The following is a 12205-nucleotide window of genomic DNA, read 5'->3' as shown; positions in this document are numbered from 1 at the left end:
TGGGAACATTGAGTGCTCACCAGGCCCAACTGTTTGTGCTGGTCTTATATGATCTGGTGGAAAGGGTTAGGGAGGCCACTTACATACAGGGTCTTATTAAAAAGAACAAAGAGAAAAAGGAGGGTCAGACTGGGCCCCAACCAAAGGCCTGGCAGAACAGCTCCGTCTTGCAGGCTCTGTTAAATCCCACAGGGCCCTGCTCTCTTGTGACAGAGTGTTCCACCAGGCTGGGGCCAGGGCCGAATACTCTCTGCTTCTATGTTCTTTGGGATTTTACTGCCCCAGATCTCCTGGGGATACTTATTGGGACTGAAAAGCAGGGTGATGATTAAAATCAATCCATTAAAAAGCACACCTTCACATCAAGGATAACTGTGGGTGGGGTCCCAAGCTAGAACTAACAGTGGCCAAAACTCTCTGCAGGATTTGGTCATATAGATCAGTTGAACCCACAACCCTGAGATGAAGAGTCTGGCTGAGCTATTTGGGGGCTCACTCTGCTGGAGCGTTCCTTCTGTAAAATGGACACGCTATGTTCCCAAGGACAAAGCCAGGAGAGATTCAGGCAAATAAATGCTGTACTCCTCTCACACTGAGACAAAAGACTGAAGAAAGCACAGACAGGGGGATAAAACAGTCGTGCAGCTTGACTGGTCTGTTTGTGTTCTCTTGGGTGGGAAAAGAAATGTTGGAGATCAGGTGTCTTGTGTAATACAAGAAAGCCATTCACACAACCGGAGTTTGCTTACAGCTGTTGTGCTTTTGTGGAGAAGTTTTGTTTTGTTTTGTTTTGTTGCCCTGGGCTTCTCCCCTGAGTTTTCTGAGTTCTGCGTAGCAGACTAAAACCATTTTGTTTGCCCCAGCTTACTATATTTAATGGATTTAAGCTGTTGGTTTTTTTAAAAAAAAATGTTTTATTGCATTTTTATTGCATTTTTAACACTTCTTTTAATGCCCTTATTTTATTTTTAACCATTTTTAACCAGTGGTAAGGTAGATTTACCATTTTAAATCAAATAAATAAAAAATGAAGTTTTCAGTAAACCGAATTTGCTTTTAAAGATAAAATTTTTTAAAAATAAAAAATCCTCTGGTGGCTGAACCTGACACTCACTTGTGACTGATTCTGAGCTCTTTGGAGAGGGTTTTAAATAACTAGCTAATGAAATAAAACAGCATCTGAGCCAATAATGTTGACTTGGCTTCTGCTTCATCCATAGCTTGTGCAAGCTGGTGGATCAAATTGAATGGGCTGCGTGGCTTCCTTCCATCCCCGAGAGCCAAGAAGCTGCAAAAGCTCATTTCGCTCACTGCAGGCAGATGAAGCTTGGAGAGAGAATGAGAGGGCAGGCAGGGAATTGTGCTTGTAATGTAGCCGAATATATCTTTATTTGCATCTTTTGGGCAAAAAAAAAGGGACAGTGGATACAATCTAGCTGACACCTCATTTTAACTTTTCCAAATCCCCAGCAATTCCTCCTTCGGCTTGCAAAATTATATTGGCAGAGTTGTTTTGGAAGACTGTCATGCAGGGCAGGGAGTCTTACTGTGAACTAAGGAGACGCCCAGAAATTATTCTCAAGATTCTCACATTGCGGTCAAGAGAAGGATTTTTTGGGTGTGTGTATGTGCGAGTGGGGCAGGGTCCTAGACAGCATATCACAAGGTCTAGCTGAAATAATTAAAAGCTGGTCACCTGCCTGACATTGTTTGGTTCTGATATTGCATTTACATACAACTACTCTGCTATAAGTAAGACAATGATAATAGTCAGCATTTACCACAATTACATTTGACTGAAGGACGCGGGTGACACTGTGGGTTAAACCACAGAGCATAGGACTTGCCGATCAGAAGGTTGGTGGTTCAAATCGCTTTGACGGGGTGAGCTCCTGTTGCTCGGTCCCTGCTCCTGACAACCTAACAGTTTGAAAGCATGTCAAAGTGCAAGTAGATAAATAGGTACCACTCTGGCGGGAAGGTAAACGGCATTTCCGTGTGCTGCTCTGGTTCGCCAGAAGCGGCTTAGTCATGTTGGCCACATGACCCAGAAGATGTACGCCAGCTCCCTCGGCCAATAAAGTGAGATGAGTGCCTCAACCCCAGAGTAGTCTGCGACTGGACCTAATGGTCAGGGGTCCCTTTACCTTTACATTTGACTGAGTCATATTCACTCATTGAAATCAATGAGTTTAAATTAGCCCCAATGATTTCAGTGTGTCTATGCTGAGTATGTTTTTGGATGTCATACACACACCATACATTTAAAGCATAATTAATGCACAGGATTTGTCCCCAAAGAATCCTGGTCATTTAACTTGTTAATTGTGTTGGGGATTGCAGCTCTGCGAAAGGTAAACTACAGTCCCCAAGACTTTTGGGGCTAAGTCATGCACTTTAAATGTACGGTGTATATGCAGCTCTTGTTGTTGACAAGCCGTAGTGTTTTAGAAGGTGAATGACCCCATCCATTCCTACCCGGAAATCTTATATGACCATCTCCATATTGGGCTGAGATTGCCTACAGAGCTCTGGGTTAAAGGCCAGATTTGAAGCAGGCTGTCTCACAGAGAACCAGTGTGGTTTCCACATTTATAGTTTGGTTTCACAAGCTCCCCCTTACCTGAGAGTAAATTCCACTGAATTCAACAGATGTTGCTTCTGAGCAGACATAGTTTGGACGGCAGCCTTAGGCAGGAAATGACAAAACTTTATGACGGATGCACTTAGTTCATCTGGCATGGGAGTGTTCCCAGGTTTGCACATAATGAGAAGGAAAAATCTGACCTTTTATTAAAGAGGGAGCCAGTAGGGTGTACAGTGGTACCTCGGGTTAAGTACTTAATTCGTTCCAGAGGTCTGTTCTTAACCTGAAACTGTTGTTAACCTGAAGCACCACTTTAGCTAATGGGGCCTCCCGCTGCTGCCGCGACACCAGAGCACAATTTCTGTTCTCATCCTGAAGCAAAGTTCTTAATCCGAGGTACTATTTCTGGGTTAGAGGAGTCTGTAACCTGAAGTGTATGTAACCTGAAGCGTATGTAACCTGAGGTACCACTGTAGTGGTTAGTGTGTTAAGTTGAGACCTGAGACACTCAGGTTCAAATTCCTACTCAGCCATGGGGACTTCCGGGTTGGTGCCTCCGGCAATGGCTGAATTCCTCTGATCGGGAGGAATTTGCCCCGTGGGAATTTGGGTCTGTACCCCCACGGCGAAGGCGGAGACCCGTAAAAATCACAGGCGGGAGAAGCCTGTGAACGTGGGATTCAGCGGACACCTTTTGCACCTCCCCTACTTGCGGGGAAACCCGGTTTCGGGGATCCGGAGCGATGTGGGGTGAGTGGCGCGGTGCTTCGAATCGTCTGCTTCTTCCATGGAGCGAAGCCGCATAGCTGTTGTCGGAGAGCACTGACTTTTTCCTGTGGACAATTTGACTCTAAAGTAATTACCCATGAGTAGAGCTGAATTGGGAAGAATTGGATTTTTAAACGTTTAATCTGGCATCGAAACGGGGAAGTTCAATACAGGAAGTCCACCTCCCCCTTTTGTAAATAAACTGAAGCAAGGAGGCTGCAAGCTAAAGTCTTGGAAAGCCTTTTGTAAAAAACTAAATTTCCATCGGTGAAGAACTAACCCCCCCCCCCTTTGGAGACAGGAGAAGAGGGGGGGAAGTGGTGGACTGAATATGCCTGTAGGAGAGAGTTAAGAGAGTTAAAATACCGCCGCTCTGATCCTGGAAACGGGCTGCTAGCAGGATTGATGTTTTTTGGAACGTCCATTGACAGCGTTTAGAACGTTCATTGACAGGTAGCTGAACAAGAGAATACATTGTTTCTGCTGTCTCCGGTTGTTTTCAAAGAAAAGGAGGAAAGTAACTGAAAATTGAAACTAACTTTGGATTATTGAAACTGTGTTTAAAAGAGGACATACTGACCGATACAAATAGAAACTGTTTTCCCCTAGTGGAAGCTTTTGAAATTGGTTACTTTACAGGAGCTGGGCTAGGGGAATTTCCAGCTGCAAGATAAAAAAAGTGTGAGACTTTGGAATTGACCTTGAATCTCTTAAGTGTTATGGCAAACGGAAAGGAAAAAACAGTCGGGATGTCGACAGAAGAGGCCTTAGTGGCTGCATTATTGAAAATAAACGATTCGCTGGAACAGCTTCACAAGAAAACAGACGTGATAAATGTGAAAATGGATGCTGCAAATATTGAAATTGACTTAATCGTAGAAAGTTTAAATAACTTGGGACAAAAGGTGAATACCAATTCAGAAACCACCCAGAAACTGACACAGGAATCTACTCTGATACGGCAAACTGCAGATGAAGTCAGGGGGAAAACCCTTGCTGCTGAATTTAAAGCAATACAACTGGAGAGGAGAGTCCCATCCATACAAACTGATGAACGTAAGCTGACATTCGTTATGATTGAACTTAAAGAAGAACAGATGAATTTGAGGACCAGAGCCCTATCTGAACTGGAAAAGGAAAGCTTGACAGAGTTTCAGGAGGCGACAGGACTAACATCGGTTGAGAAAGAGAGGTATTTGGGGGTTAGTATGACCGCCAAAAATGTGAATCTGTTTAAGGATAACTGTGAAGAATGTTGGATTGAAGAGAAGGGGGATTTGGAAATATGGACAAATCAGAAGTTGTTACTGTTGGGCCGAGTTACTGTGGTGGGGATGAGGGCTGCTGTGTTGCTGGGGATGTTGCTTTTGTTTCAAACATTGCAAGCTTTGGATGGGATGGATTGTTTCAGGAGGTGGCAGAGGGATGTTTTTAGAGTTGTTTGGCAGGGCAGGAAGCCTCGAGTAAAACTTAAGATATTGATGGATGCCAAAGAAGGAGGTGGACCTGCCCTGCCAGACCTTTAAATTCCGTTGTGAACCATCTGCTTTTTGCTGGTTGAGAGAATGGCTGCTTTTTGAAAACACTGAAGTGTTGGACAATGGCAGACGAAGTTGATGGACTATATGGAATTGGCGGAAATGACTGGCAAGATCCGAGACCAGGGAGAAGAGTCGGTGGAAGAAGATTGGAAAAAGTTTAAAGACTATTTATAGAAATATTGTAAAATTAAGGAATGTTAGAAAAATGTTGGAATGAAGTTATATGCCTTTAGTAGAAATGTCATAAGGAATTAAGTATAAATAGATTAATAGAAAATTAAAGGAAAAATAAGGCAAGAATGTGTTAAGATAATTATAGGATAGAAAACAGAGTAAGATGGAAAGGAATTGCTGAAACAATTAATAGAAGTGGAATACAAAAAGGGAGGTGCGAGGAGGTTGCTGGAAATAAGTGAATGAAATATAAGATATTGAAAATGTTTGAGGTGTTTTTAAATTGTTTTTGTTGGTTTTTGCTTTGTTTTGTTAGTCCATGTAGCGTTTTTGTATTGTATTTGTATTGTCTTTTCTCTTTTCTTTTTTGTTTGTAGTGTTGTGTTGAAAATGCTGAAAAAGTAATAAATATCATTTAAAAAAACAAAAAACAAATTCCTACTCAGCCATGAATCTCAGGTGTATTTAATGGCCACTAGCTATTAATAAAACCACCATTGACATTTCAGCAAGGTTCAGCATTTCCATTTAGGATATTGTTAGAGCTATAATAGCCGATGAGTGGGAAACCTTTGGCCCTCCTGTTGATTTTGGGCTCCAGATCTCATTTGCCCAGCAAGCATGGCATGGTTAACAGTCAGGCATGATGGGAGTTGTAGTACAACATAAGAATGCAAGAGGAGCCTGTTGGATCAGGCCAATGGCCCATCTAGTCCAGCATCCTGTTCTCACAGTGGCCAAGCAGATGTCTGTGGGAAGCCCTCGTGCAAGACAGGAGCACAACAGCACTCTCCCCTCTAGTGGCTTCCAGAAAATAATATCTGCTGCCTTTGGTGGTGGAGGCAGAGCATAGCATTGTGACTGGTGGCCACTAACAGCCATATCTTCCATGAATTTGTCTAGCCTTTTAAAAAGCCATCCAAGTTAGTGGCCATCACTAACTCCTATGGGAAGGAGTTGCATGAAGACATCCTTTATTTTATCCTGAATCTTCCAACATTCAGCTTTGTGATAGGAATTTTGAGGGCTTGGATATATGGTAATGTTCATAAGTGTACCAACCAAGCACATACATAGATCAGCAGAGGAAGACCGACCTGGAACCATTTTGATTCCTAAACTAAGCAAATGTTTTCTCTGCAAGGTCAAAGTGGGAAACGTCTCATTGTCTCTTTCCTCACAAATCCTATCTTAAGGGCACATTTAAGATATGAATAGGGTGTGAGCCTGTAACCTGGCCCAGGAACTAAGTATTTATCATTACAAAAGATTGGCCAGACTCCCCAGGAAATCCAATCAAGTAACCAGCCAGACAGGAGATAAACAATGACAGGAGAAAAACAACATTCAAATTCCTGTTTTAGACCGCCTTTTTTTGTGATGTAGGTACGATGTATGGGGGGGGGGTCTTAGGTTACACCCCTTCTGTGATGTATGTATGATGTTTCTGGGGGTGGTCTTGATCTACAGGGTGGCAATTTCAAAAGTCTTTATAAGGCCTTGTGCGCCATTTTGGGGGGTTCCTCCTCCTCTCCTGCGGGTGAGGGGAGCACCCTGTTGCAACAGATCAATGAAGATCAAGCTTACTAGCTGCTTTGCTTCTCAATATTCTCTGGTTGGCCTTTGTTATCTTCTCCTACCAATAGGGAACCTACGTAAGGACTCTATATGGGCTCTTGGATACCCCATAAGGGAAAAGGGCCATTTTTGTTTACAACAGCTTCCTTGGATGTCCCTGAGTTCTGGTGTTATAAGAGAGGGAGAAACACGTTACTCTCTCCACTTTCTTCATGCCATGCATAATTTTATAAACCTCTATCATGTCACCTCTCACTCGTCTTTGTGTGTGCAGCAAATCAACAAAAATATTTAAGCAGGAGGGAGGGGACATCTGAAGGGCACCTGGTTGAAGAAGCCTGGCTTAGCCATTTGGCAACCCTTCCACCTGGAAACGGCTCTTTTTATTAAGGCATTCAGGCCTAGATTCTTCATCCAAGCCAGATGAGCATCCCTCGTGGACCAGGTGTATGTAACAGCTTCCTGCTCTTTGTAGTATGGTTTTCTTGCTGATCCAGAATAATGCCTCAGATAAACAGTATGATGTTAATGGCTGGGGAGTAATTACGCAGTGTTTGGTCTACAAACAAACCATGTTTATCGAGGAGCTTTTGCTTGTTTGCCACCAGCTGCAGGGCCAGCCAGCACTGAAAGCTCTCAGCAAACATCCTGCCATTTGTTTAGGGAGGGCCTCAGGTGTGCCTAATATGGTGGATGCAAAACTGTGCACCAGATACAGATGGCTATATCTACCCATTTCTTTCATTTTCTCATTTTTCCAATCTTATGTTCAGTTATACACATCCATGTGTGATTTTCTTTCACAAGTCCTCGTGAAAGCTCATCAGCAGAATTTCTCCTAATATACACATTTTTGATTAGCACTTTTACCTGATATGATGTATTTTAATGTTATTTTCACTATGCATTTTAACACTCACTTTACCTTAGTGTATATACATTTTTGTAAGCAGTCATTGGTTGGAGGACTGCACTGCAAAATTCAGAGAAGAACTAAAAAAAAATGGGGGGGGCTGTGTTTTGGTTTGTGTATTGGTTCAAAAAGTGTGGATCAGGTAGTGTCTCACTGAAAGGTAAACAAAATGGAATTCCTCCCCTACCCCTAGAGGTGACTAATCTGTAGACCTCCAGGTGTTGATGGGTCTCAGCAGTGCTTTTTTTCCTAAAAAAATGTTTAAGGGTACTCTCATTCTCCTATTCATATGCTGCCCCTCAATGAGGCCAAACTTAGATTCACAAAATGTTTAGGGGTATGCGTACCCCTGTGTACCCCCAGAAAAAGCACTGTGTCTCAGCCAATCAGACTCCAAGATTCTCCATGACAGCACTTCCCACCTTTAGATGGAGCCTCTCGAAAAGGTAAGCAGTAAGGACCCAAATAGATGTGAGTTTTCATGACTCTTGGTCCAGGTTCCAGCTTCATATCTCAATGGAAGGAGGACTGAACTGAGGGTACAGTGATATACAGTGGTGCCTCGCAAGACGAAATTAATTCGTTCCGCGAGTTTTGTCGTCTTGCGATTTTTTTCGTCTTGCGAAGCACGGTGTCGGGAAAGTTTTGGAAAAGCTTCAAAAATCACCAAAGTCTTCAAAAACCTCAAAAAAGGCTACCACACCGCGTTCTATGAGTTGCTCCTCAAAGTCAAGTCGCAACTGTATTAACGGTGTTAAGAAAAAGGAAACAAACTTGCAAGACGTTTCCGTCTTGCGAAGCAAGCCCATAGGGAAAATCGTCTTGCGAAGCAGCTCAAAAAACAAAAAACCCTTTCGTCTAGCGAGTTTTTTTGTCTTGCGAGGCATTCGTCTTGCGAGGTACCACTGTATCCTTTTCTTAATTTGATCTGGAAGAAAGTGGTTGGCTGTTTAGTGCTACTGCCAATACCACTGCAAGTAAATTTAAAGTCATGGGGATGACAGGCCAGATTTGGCCTTCAGGCTGCCAGATGACCACCCCTGCTTAATTTAAATGATTTTTAAAATTCCATTTAGGAATCACTTCACATAAAACATCTCAAAGCAATTCTGCAGTAAAAACAACAATAAGTCCATACATAAGACCAATTCCATATATACAGAATTAAAAATAATTCCATGCATTACAACAACTAAAACAATTTCATGCATAAAACCAAATATAAACCTCCACCCAAAAGGCTTGTAGAAAACGGAAGGTTTTCAGCAGGCACTGAAAAGATGATGGAGACTTCTCCTGTTTGGTAAGGAACAGGCTCTGATGCCAAACCCTCTAACTCATAGCTTCCACTACAGTGGTACTTCGGGTTAAGAACTTAATTTGTTCTGGAGGTCCATTCTTAACCTGAAACTGTTCTTAACCTGCGGTACCACTTTAGCTAATGGGGCCTCCCGCTGCCGCCATGACACCGCTGTGCAATTTTGGTTCTCATCCTGAAGCAAAGTTCTTAACCCGAGGTACTATTTCTGGGTTAGTGGAGTCTGTAACCTGAAGCATCTGTAGCCCGAGGTACCACTGTAATATGTTTTGATCATTTTCATACTGCAGCATGGGCTTCAGATTGTTTGTTGCCTAAACGGAACTGCTGGCTACACATTTCTCCAAATCAGTCTGTGATGCACAGTGCTTCTGCCCCCCCCCCCAAAGGTGCTGGAACTCACCATGAAGAAGAAGAAGAAGAAGAAGAAGAAGAAGAAGAAGAAGAAGAAGAAGAAGAAGAAGAGTAGTAGTAGTAGTAGTAGTTTGGATTTGATATCCCGCTTTATCGCTACCTGAAGGAGTCTCAAAGCAGCTAACTTTCTCCTTTCCCTTCCTCCCCCACAACAAACACTCTGTGAGGTGAGTGGGGCTGAGAGACTTCAAAGAAGTGTGACTGGCCCAAGGTCACCCAGCAGCTGCATGTGGGGGAACGGAGACGCGAACCCGGTTCACCAGATTACGAGACTACCACTCTTAACCACTACAACACACTGACTCCATTACTGCTTCCAGCTGTTTGGATTTGGAGTTTGGATTTGATATCCCGCTTTATCACTACCTGAAGAAGTCTCAAAGCGGCTAACATTCTCCTTTCCCTTCCTCCCCCACAACAAACACTCTGTGAGGTGAGTGGGGCTGAGAGACTTCAAAGAAGTGTGACTGGCCCAAGGTCACCCAGCAGCTGCACGTGGAGGAGCGGAGACGTGAACCCGGTTCACCAGATAAAGAGACTACCACTCTTAACCACTACACCACATGAAGTCGTTACAGTAAATCACTGGGCAGCCCTGAACAGATGCTGGTTTGGCGACAGTCGTGTTCACTGCCCATGAAGGTGCTGAAAACTACTGCAAGCTGTCTCCCTAGTTGGTTTGGTGTAGGTCTTGGTTCTGGTGCAGGTCAAATAATAGTGCCCCCGTCTCCCTCGTTGTCTTAGATTCAGGTGGAAGGCCAGGGCAGCTCGGAAAGGCCCTCGCACAAATCCCCATGTGTGCAATGGTAGAGGCCAGGCTTAAGCTTAAGGCCCACCACTGCTACACAGGAGATGGATTGAAGTAAAGGAAATACATATTGGCTTCACACCATAGCTTTACCAATCATGGCTAGGAGTGGCTAGGAGCTAGGTGGAGTTATAGATCTTAAAAAAATATGTGTAGACTTGCACACGCTGGCCAGTTTCCATTTTGACGTGACAATGGGTCATTTTGGGCTTCTCAGAAGTGCATAAAGGCAAGAACAGGGCAGGAGGAGCATCGGCTTGCAATGGCATCCACCTGAGAGGTGCCATAACTGTGCTCTGGCAGAGAAAAAGTGCTGGTGACACAGCATTTGAAGCAAGGTGCCAGGGACCTTGGCATGAAGAACATTGTGAAGCAAATCTGGGTACACGGAATGCCAAAGGAGGGTTGTTGAAGAGGGAAGCTATAAAATTGGCCAGAACCCATCAAGTTTTCTCAACTGTTTTGAAAGTGCTGCCCATTTGTCTTTTTCTCACAGCTGCATCTTGATATGGGGTTTGTAGAATTTTCAGATGTGAAGTGCAGCTGAGATCAAAAAAGCTCCTTGAAGCAACTGTGATTGACTTGCATAGCAGGGAGAATGAAGACGCTGTGGATTCCAGTAGACTACTCAGCTGTCAGAACCTTTAGATTTGACCCACCATTTTTATAATTGTGAATGTAGGTGACTACACTGGGTTATTTGAAAACCTGCCTTTACTACTAAGAGATGGAATCAGACACCTTTTAAAAAGAGGTGTGGAGGGAAGAGCTCTTTTGGGGGGCACTGCTGCCTTTGATATTATCTTCAGAAAGGCAGGCAAAAGCTTATCTCTGGCTCCTTGAAAGATTTTTTGCTAACTGCTTGACAGCGCTGCTCTGTCTTTTTCTCTGTCCTCGCTTCAGCAAGGATAATAACTGTTGTGAGCAGAAGCTCAGACACAAAAGTGGTGGAAGCGTCATATCGCGTTGAATCAGGGGAATAGGTAGGCAGCACTCGTTTCCCCAAGAGGCAGCAGGAACAATTGTATTGCTCACCCACGTGGGTCTCTCCATTGCAAAAACCTTGGGAGTATTTCTAGTTTCCAGCTAGGCTAGTTGAAAAGGGACAGATTAACCACCCAGCCCCAACTTTGCTGCTACTATGCCCCATCCGAGCACCATCTGGGCAGGAAGAGGCTATTGATGACTAAGCTCTGTCTCCACGGTTGCAGTCTGTAATGCTTCTGAACACCAGTTGCCTGGGAACCATAGCAGAGAGATTGCTCTTGTCCTCAGATCTTTCATGTGGGTTTTCCATAAGGGCAGCTGCTTGGCCACTGTGAGAAAAGGATGCTGGACTAGATCGGCCATTGGCCTGATCCAGAAGGGCTCTACTTATATCCTTATGTTAGGTACCTCTAAAAACTAGGTGCGTCTTATAGTCAGGTGCGTCATGGGGTGAAAAATACGGTAAGCTGCAGTGATGCCGGTGCAGAGATGGATGGATCTGTCCATTTCTGTTTCTCTTTGTTTCTCATTTTTCCAGTCTTCAATTCTCATCTATCATTGTGGAAAGTGCAAATTAGGGGAGATTCACCTTTAAATGTGAACTGAATCGAATTTCTCCCCCATCCATAGTTGAGGCTCATCAAAACGCCTTCTTCAAAGCTCAAAGTAGAAGCAGCCACCTGTAGTTGTCTTAGCACATACTCCTGCCCTGTGCCCAAGGCAGCTGATGGAGCATTTTGGGATGACCTTCGGAGCTCACCATTTTTGCAGGGCTGTGCTGGGCAGCCCAGGGAACAAACCCCAGCAGGCCATTAATCATGACCAAGAGTGAGATTTGTGATGGTCCGGCTTAATAGCATCCTGGCAGCCCTTCCAAGATTTAAGTCAGCACTTTCTGCTAGCAGAGCCTCTCTCTGGCTGGACAGCGTTTTACTGCATTTTACATTTCGCAGCACCAAGAGGGCAATAAATTTTGGGAGCAATAAATGATTAGCTGCTAAAGGTTCTTTCAAGTTTACATCTGCTTTGCAGTAATCACCATTAGGTAACAAGGTGGTTGCATGTTGCTGGTGGCGCCAAGCACACTGTTTTGTAAATTACTCATTTTCTGCTTTTA

The sequence above is a fragment of the Podarcis bocagei genome (genome assembly GCF_964188305.1).
Source record: "Podarcis bocagei genome assembly, chromosome: 14".
NCBI classification, from domain to species: domain Eukaryota; kingdom Metazoa; phylum Chordata; class Lepidosauria; order Squamata; family Lacertidae; genus Podarcis; species Podarcis bocagei.
The sequence above is the reverse complement of the archived record's forward strand: the minus strand, read 5'-3'. Positions refer to the sequence as shown.